Genomic DNA, 10,319 nt, shown 5'->3' with positions numbered 1-10,319 from the left:
GAGCGATCGTCACATTTGCCAACACACAATTCTTTATCATCAAACTTTTGGCTGTTAAAGTCGTTTACAGTTTTTGCTGCTTCATCAGCTTTTTCAACATTCAGGGTATTGATTCGTAGACTGGTTGCTTTTCAGAATTTCAGAATGAAAGCTCATAATTCTAAGAGATGAATGTTATATGTATACATATGATGTTCTAGTACAGTTTTGAATTCAAAGTATGGCATTTGAAAGATGTAAGAATCTAAAAGTGATGTTTTCTGTTAAATCTGGGCATGGATTCTGATTTTTTTTTTCTTTTCAAAATCAGAATATGTAATCAAATTTGAATGCGAATGGTTGTTTTGATTTCTATGAAAGAATGTATATTGTTGTGAAAATAGTGAATATAGTTGATGATTGCTGAATCAGATTCGAAGAATGTAACATATTATTTGTGAATTTATATATCTTTTGGGTATTACCTACCCGTTAAAAGTTTCACAAATAATATTTTGTACAAGAGAATTTTATCACAATTTTTATGAAAATATTAGTATGTATATTTTCTTCAAATGTAATACAGATTTAATGAGTTAATATCATATTAAGCTCATTTAATTTTCAGCTGGAACTAGAAATGAATAATCTCTAAAACTTTAGAAATTTCGTAATCTTCGTGGATTATCTCTTCAACGTAAATGAAATTATGAATCAATACTTCGTTATTCATTTTTATTGATATTTCCTCGGTGAATGATGTTAGTGCTCGTGGAATTCTTATGAACTTCATAAGATATAAATGATGTTTTCTAGAAAGTTTCGAGTACATCGAAGGTAAAAGTGTAAAATCAAACATGTAGTTGATTAATACACTAAGTTTATTATGAAATGGAATTCATTGAGTTGAAACAGATATTGTAGTTAACGATGGTTAAGTCATTAACGAAGGATGTACATCATAGCATATTAGTAATATGAATTAACTGAGTAGTACCTACTACTTAAGATTCACAAGTAATAGCTTAGTACGAAAAGATTTATTTTGATCTCAGAATTCATATATATATAATATATAATATACATATAATTTCTTTAGAGGAAATGAATTAATACTTCATAACTCATTGATACGATATACGCGTTGTTGATTAGTGATGATGTTTGCGGTGATTATGGATCTGGCGGAGCTTGTGGTTGTTGTAGATGCTGCTGATGCTAACGATGCTGATGGTACTGACGGTGCTGCTGCTAACAGATCTAGCTTGTAAATCGTGCACCATTCCGATCAGGGTTTTATTTCATCATTTCTATTCGCTCATTCATCTGGTTTACAATTAGAACTAGAATAAGTAATCTCTAAAACTTTTTGACACTACATATTCTCTGCAGAATATTTCTTCGTTGAAGTTATGAATCAATACTTCATCGTTTGTTGTTGTTGGTATTCCTTGGTATCTATAGTGCGTATGACGTTGATGTTCAAGGTACAGATTGTGATGTTGAGGTGTGGGATGCGGATGTTGTTGTTGGTGGTGGTGATGGTACTGTTGGTGTTGCTGATGGTGGTACTGTTGCTGCCGGTGCTGCTGCTGGTGCTTGTAACCTTTGCACCATGTTCTCCAAAGCCACTACTCGAGCGCGAAGCTCGTTGACTTCTTCTATTACACCTGGATGATTGTCAGTTCGAACGAGTGGGTGAATGAGATTCAGAATTTGAGATAGTATATTATCGTGACGAGATACTCTGGAAATGAGAGAGAAAATGGTGTCTCGAACAGGTTCGCCGGTAAGTGCTTCAGGTTCTTCGCCAAGAGGGAAATGTGGTGGATGGAAGGGATCACATTCTTCTTGTCTCCAATGACTAAGCATGCTACGAACCCATCCCCAATTCATCCAGAATGGGTGATGGCTGATTGGTTGATCCATTCCAGTTACACTGTCTTCGGAATTCAGGTGAATATCCATATCGAAATAGCTGTTGGAGTTTAAGGAATTTGAACTAGATACGGGATCCATCTTGTATAATTAGGGAGATGATTTTTGATACGAATTATATTATAGAATTTAGTTTGGTATTCTTCAATACATAATTTACATATGTATATATAATACCAAATTCCAAATTCCATAATTTACATATGTCTATCAAGCTAGGTCTGGTCATAGTGTATCACAATACTAATGCTCGAGACCGACATGTAAAAGTTAACAAAAGTCATCTCGAAAGTCAACCTGGCCCAATATAATCTTTAAATCTATACATGTTTATTAACATAGTATAAGTCTTGATAATTGAACGAATTTATAGTTTATCAAACTCAAAATATTATTTATTTCAGGAGTTATATTTTATTTGACTTATCATGACAATCGAATATGATTTTCATATAGTTTTCCAATACTTGAAAAATCAAATTATAGTGTTTATAAAGCTTTAAAACATGATAAGATAGTCAACTTTGACAATTGTTCAACAAGACGAAACGTGTCTTATATAGAAATTCATTTACTCGATTAGTAATATCTAAAAATCCAATTTATCAATCTCATAGACAAGTTATTTAAATATTAATTTATAGTTTCAAACACAATTTCAATTAACATCAAACATAATTCAGTTGACCATATCTTTTAATTCGTTCATTGAAATCACGCGATTTCTAAATGAAAAGTTAATAATTTTTCGCCAGCTTTCCAAAAACATGCATATCATATACTTTATATCCGTAGCATGTGTATCAATTTCGTGATTTATCATAAACTATCTAACGACATAATTGAAGCATACTAGCATGCATAAACATATATACTTGAGCACTAGACATGGATACACTATTAATATATAAAAGATAAGATATGAATGCTTACGTATCAATATTGTGATTCAATATTGCAGGAAAGTACGTAGACGCAGCGGAGATGATAAACACTAGGTTTGACTTGCGAACAATACCTATGTACATTACCCATAACCTTCATAGTTATAACCCATAGTTTCCTTAGCTCTATCCTGCTCGAAAAGCTTGTTTGAAATAACTCGCTCATGACTTCGTCGTAGTATTTTATGTATAATAATACTACTAATAATAATATTAATACTCTTAATAATAATATAATTAATATTAATAATAATAATAATAATAATATAATAATAATAATAATAATAATAATAATAATAATAATAATAATAATAATAATAATAATAATAATAATAATAATAATTTAAATATAAATATAGAGAGAAAGATACAGAGGGATGAAGAGTTGAGCAAAATGATCGCGTTTTATAGTACCTGACATGTTCTAGCCCTCCATGCGATCGCATGGTTTTTGGGCATCATGGCCATGCGGTCGCATGGCCCTCTGATCCAGCTAACATTTTTTAACGTTTTGCTTGTCGACATAATATTATATAATATATATAATATATTTAATTTATATAATTAATTATATATTATATTAAATTCACGTGCATAGTTGACTTGTAATTTTCGTTCCAATGACTCGTACGTTGTCACTCGACTTATGTCCCGGTTCCGGTTTTCGAACGCAATTTCGTACGCTTAGAAAACTAGCACTTTTCGTTACGCGACGTGTAGCTTTTCGAAAGTGATTTTCGAGTACACTGTAGCTTTTCGGGTACTGTAGAAATTCGAAAATACTGTACCAAATTAGTGTTTTACTGGTTCATCTTAAACATTTTAGTTAACTTATCTAAATATCAATCGAATCAATAATCGAATGTTACTATCGTTTACTAAATAACTTGAAATCGTATATATATATATATATATATATATATATATATATATATATATATATATATATATATATATATATATATATATATATATATGCACATTAAGTTATTAAGTTATATATAAATTGTTCGTGAATCTTCGAGAACAGTCAAAGAATAATTGATTACATGAATATAGTTCCAAAACTTTCGTGACTCAACATTACAGACTTTGCTTGTCGTGTCAAAAACATTAAATCATTTAAAGATAAAGTTTAAATTTGGTCAAAAATTTCCGGGTTGTCACATGTTGTCAATTGCTCAAGTCTATACGCGTACGTGTTAATCGTTATCGTTATTTTGATTGTTTGATGCGCTAGAGTTTAAAAATGAATTTATTTTTGCATGATCAGAAAAATTAAGTTTTTCAAATGTTAATTATTATGTTATAATCATATTCCTTGCGAAAAACTATTGAGTTTAGGCTTTGGATTCGCTTGATTTCGTTTCCGTATGATTAAGTTATGTCTATTTGAATTATCGTTGTGTTTTTGTTGCTTGATCAGAAATCTGGAATTGTTAGACAACTAATTGGCATGTGAAACTTATACCACTGGAAATATAATTTAAAAACACTCAATTTAGACTAGGATATCATGGCGTTTGCTTATGTATAACCCGAGATATGCTTGAATTAGTGTAAAAGTAGTTTTATACAGCACTTGCATGAAAATAACCTTGTATGATAAAATGTGTTAACTTCTGTGATTAAAGATTTGCATATTTGATATATAGACAAAAATTACTTCACTTTTCATGTGGATATCATAGGCTAATTGTATCTAGATCTTCGGATAATCGCGTGCGAATGTGACTAGCTAAATGAGAATTGAATCTGTAACTTGCTCACGTTTTTGTACTCTGTGGATTGTGTGTATTGCATGAGCATGTATGCTTCTGGAAAATGAAACTTAACATAATATTTGACTTATTGTTAGTTTATGTCAATCTCGGAAACCTTATGCATTGGGCAAAATAGAGCCATACTTTATATGAATTCTGATTTGAGCTGAAAACTGAAAGTTCAACTTGCACGAAGAAACTGTACAAATTGGTTAAACAAAAGTTGCTAGATTTTTTATATGTGTTACTTTTATTTGTCTTTGAACTATGGCCACTGGTCTTGTATCAATTGAATGTTCTTAACTCCGGTTATAGCCAAAATGAAATCAGTGCACGGTCAGAAACTGACTTGGCAAACCCCAAATGTATCCCTTCTGATTCCTGACTTTTAATTGTTGTATGAGTCCCTGGATGGACTTTTTAGAATCTATTTTAAGTATATTTATGATCTGAAGTTTGTCATGTTTACTTGAATTTTGTACTATGAGATAATGTGCTAAGTATGCTACGTGTTCATGAACTTTGTGCATAACGATAAACTGAAATTGTGAAAATGATCATTCATGACCTAAAACGTATTGTTTGACTTAGGTTTGACATGTTGACTAATATTTGACATGAACCTACTGATGTTGACTTTAGTTGACCACATTGACCAAGTTTGACCTTCGGTTTGACTTCAGTTGACTTTGTTTGACTTGCATGATATAGTTGACTTTTACTTTGAAACGCGTCGAGTCGAGCAATAAGACAACGTACACTATGAAACCACACTTATTTAAGATACATATATTGACCAACCTAAATACGTATACTTAGGTTGCATTACTCGGCTATAAACCGTACAAGTTAATTATCCACTTTTCAATCCGAGCTTTATTCAAAGGTGAGTCTACAGTCCCGCTTTTTACATGTTTTCAGGGATGAGAATAGACGCTCTTATACTTACATTTTCAAATGCTTTTGCATTGACATGAGTACTATATATGCATATTGAGTTTGTTCAAAAAGCCTCTAGCTTGAATACTTTTAATACCATCGGTGTAAGCACAATTTAGATGGACGGATCTGTTAGGTTGACAACCTCACCCGCTATAAAAACCGTGGTGCATTTACTTTGAACATTAAATACATTTGAACAAGTGTATAACATTTTACGAGGTAAGGTGGGTATAGTGGCTTCTATACTCGGGTCATTGCTAGTATTCAGGTGCTCAAATTATGCAAACGTTTTACGACTTTGTGTTGTACTTGTAAAATCTCGTGGTCAAGGAAACTAAACTATTTTTCTTATAACTGTTTTTCAGATACTGCTACATTACTTTAAACATGTAGATTCACCAACATTATTTGTTGACCTGTTTTTGCGTGTTGTTATTCTCAGGTCCTTAAGAGGTATGCTTCCGCTGTGTTTGCTGCACGACTGGCCGTGGAGTCAGCATTTGATTTTAAAGAATATTATTTACTTTCGCATTTAAAACTTATATACTGTTTAAATACTGTTGGCTTGTGGTTACGATCACAACATTGTTTCTATTTTGAGATTTTTGACTTATGCTTTTGAAAGTTAATTTTTAATAAAATTAAATGCGATTGCTTTAAACGTCTCATATAGAGGGCGTAACTGTTAAATGTGGGACCTGAATTAACAAGCCGTCAGATGGTAATTTGGCGGGGTGTTATATTTAGAAATTAGGGTTTTAGAACGAGTTTTAATACGAACGGTTTAGAGTTTATGGTTTAGGGTTTAGGGTTTTCGGGTTTACGGAACCCTAAACCCTAAACCCTAAACTCTAAATCGGGCTAAATCCTTAAAAAAAAAAAACTCAAAAAAACCTCAAAACACGTTAACATGCATCACATGCATTTTAAGCTCCTGTTGAAAAAATAAAAATAAATTATGAATCTACACAATGTCAGTAGATTACGGAATTTTTTTTTTTTTAAATTGGAGCTGTAATGTAAAAGATATAAAAATCTCATTTTACTTATCCCCTTATTCCAAAAATACCACTTATTCCTTGATCTCCCCCTATATATATATATATATATATATATATATATATATATATATATATATATATATATATATATATATATATATATATATATATATATATATATATATATATATATATATATATATTGTTTTTCACAAATTTTGATAAAATGATCATTATATATTAAACAAAATACATTAATGTCATTTTTGAGCTACGAGAATGATGATATGATCCGGTGGTTAGAGTGTGAACATAATGCGCAATTCATCCGGTACCAAGTCTCGTGTTCGGAAAACTTGATTACCAGAGGTTTTACCTTATATGGGGAGTCAATGTGCTCGTTCATAAGAGAGTTTTCTGACTTATCAAAAAAATGATGATATGTAATTAAGGTTAGAGTCACATAGTAACAAGTGAGAGCTATGGTAAATGTTTGACTTCAAATTATATAAAAAAATAGTATGGAGTATTTGCTAACGACAGCTCGTATTATACATAGGAGTTATGTAATTGAGTAGCGGTTATTGAATTGTACAGATATATTATGTATGTTAATGACAAGTCTAAAACTGTTTGTTAGAAAAATCCATTAAAATATTGATATATTCAAAGATAACAATTTGACTAGTAAAATTTTTTATCAACTTGAGTGTTGATCTTAGAAAGAACAATCGCATAATAAATCAAATAAATAAATGCCCATTGGATCCATAAACTTTTTGATGGGCCCATGGACGTCTATCACTCCAAGCGGCCCTTTTTCTTTTGTTTGTATTTGTTACAACATTTTGATTTTGATACGGAGTAATTTTTTTGTTTTGTAAGCTAGGAAACCAGTGACGACTTTATATGATGACCCGTAGGGTCACGGGATACCGATAGTTTAAAAATTATTACTAGAAAATACCCTGTAAATTGTATAGGACATCACTAAATTTGGAGGACCCCATATCTTTTTTGAATTTATAGTTTTTCCTTTAAAATGTATAGGACACCACTATATTTAACTACTCGGACCCAATATATTTTCCGAACTTATAGTCTTTTGAAAGTAAACAATCACTAAAATATATTTAAATATAACTTGGACTGAAAAAAATTTTAAAGACCCCATTGAATTTGCATCCTGGAATCGCCACTGTAGGAAACTCTGATATGATGAGCACATTGGCTCCCCCATAGAAAGTAAAATCTCGGATAATCAAGCCTTTTGAGCGCGAGACCTGGTACCGGGTGAACTGCGCATTATTCACACCATTTAGTCACACTTTTTTATTGAACAATTTGGCATAGCCAAGGATTGAACCAGGGTGATATGCTTCATTGGACAACTCGGTGGCCACTCAAACAAGCCTGCGTGGTTAATTTTATATCTCAACATTGTATGTTATGCAAATAATAAAATAATCGAATTTTCAATTTTATTTAACATCCTTTGAATTTTTTTTAATAATTACAGTCACACACAAACCATATCCCAGATGTGTGTTACAATTTTCTAGCGGAAAACCTTATATTTACACACATGTTCAAAAACTATTATTTGACTTTTTGACCATTGCCTTTGTTAAAAGTATTATACATTATTTGGTTGGTGAAATACTTACCTTTTTGTTAAAAAGAACAATTAAAAAAAATGTAATTAGGAATATTATATGTGCCAATGATAGGAAATAAACATTTGATTTATTGTCTTAATCAACAAAAGTTGGTCGGAGAAATAAACCATTTTAATTTGATTTAGTACATAAAATTATTGTTCCAATCTTCTTTTTTCTTTTTAGGCTGGCGATTCTTGTTTGTATTTATTAACATTCATTTGTATATTCGTGTCAATTACTTTTATAATGTTGGATTTAGAACAATGATTATTCGCAAACGACAGATATAACATTCAAATTAAACCTCATACATGAAATATTAATTTATTACAAGTCACATAAAATTAGATAATAATAATTGCTAGACAGCTAACTCAAAATTTTATCAGAAACATATAAAGAATTTAATCCTGTTTTCATTATTTACTTCATCTTTATTACGCAGTATCATTCTACATTTATTATTTATTTTATTACTTATTACTTATTTACTAATACAGTTATGGTAAGTTATGGTAAGGAAGTTTATGACGAATATAACCAAGGGCGGATCTATATGGGAACCGGTGGTAACACGGGCTATCACTGAAATACGCGATGCAGTAGAAAATTTTCGGTATTTTTAACTAATGATACCACTCGATAGTGTATTTTTTGTGTGTGATGTAGCGACCCGACAAAATCGTCATTGACGGCGCCGTCTATTTAGGTCCCGTTACGTGGTCATAAGTCTTTAAAATAACGTTTGACCAAAGATATGTCGCATTCATTTCAAATGTAAGAGTGTTTCAAAGTTTACAAGAATTGTTCAACCAAAAGTTACGATACTAAGTTATAAGTACACTTGAAACCTATGCGACACAATTTTAGATAAAGTCAAAAGACGCTCCACGTATGCATATATACTCGACATCCAAGCAAGTATCAAAAGTAATGAGCGGAAGCATGTATCATAAAACGTTCAAGGACCTGAGAAAAACATAGAAATCTGTCAACAAAAACGTTGGTGAAATCATAGGTTTAAGTAAGTAAGTACAAATGAACCACAAGATTTATATCATTGAAATAATAGTTATCCATTCCAAAAATTGTTATCACGAGCACCCAATTATCAATGCTTAACATTCCTTCCATAGAACCCCATCACAATAGTGTTAGAACATACACTGTTTCTCGAAAATATATTTCATTCGTAAACGGTAGCGAACCGTCTGAATGAGGGTTTGTCAAACCCAAATGGATCCATACAACATAAGTTCTCGCTTACACCCGGCAAGTGTAACTAATGATAATCGAATTGAGGATTTTGTTCTAAACTCGTATGTAGAATGTTTGTTTTCCTGTACTTGTGTTCACTTAGTAAAAAAAACGTTTATGTTTTTTCATCCCAAATGTAAGTTCAAAAGAGTAAAAGTGGGACTATGATCTCACCTTGAGTGCACGTATGTAAAAGTACTTCAACAAGTAAACGTGTGCAAGAACGAATGCTAGTCTTGACCTAAACAAATAGGTTTGTATCAATATCGGTAAACACGGTCGGTCAAAGTGTTCAATTAGTCATATGGCTCGTTACGACTCGATTATAAAAGCATGTGAGCCAAATTGTCATGTTTCATGCAAGGTACAAGTATAAAAGCATGTTAGAATGATTGCACAAACATTTGGTTAAGTTTGATTAAAAGTCAACTTTGGTCGGGTCAAAGTCAACAAAAAAGTCAACACGTTCAGGTCGGGTCCCGAACTATTTTTCTGAGGTTTGTATTCATATATAAGCATGTTAGAATGAGTTACATGTGAATCGGAAGTACGTAGCATAGCAAACATTTTTCGAAATTTGACAAAGTAGGTCAGAAACCAAACACGGCAAATGCCGCGCCGCGACCAAGGAGGGCCGCGCCGCGACATTTAACGTGGTCTGGTGCCTGGTCAGTTTCAATTGTTCAAGTCAAAATTTAATCTTCAATTTAGCACAATTCACAAACCGTAAACACTTAGAACACGTATCTTATATCATTGGAAAGGTAATTTGACGAGGAACACAACTAAACACGTTTCATCAATCAAAAACATCATTTGCAAATATCGAGTTTC

The sequence above is a fragment of the Rutidosis leptorrhynchoides genome, chromosome 10 (genome assembly GCF_046630445.1).
Source record: "Rutidosis leptorrhynchoides isolate AG116_Rl617_1_P2 chromosome 10, CSIRO_AGI_Rlap_v1, whole genome shotgun sequence".
Taxonomy (NCBI): domain Eukaryota; kingdom Viridiplantae; phylum Streptophyta; class Magnoliopsida; order Asterales; family Asteraceae; genus Rutidosis; species Rutidosis leptorrhynchoides.
The sequence above is the reverse complement of the archived record's forward strand: the minus strand, read 5'-3'. Positions refer to the sequence as shown.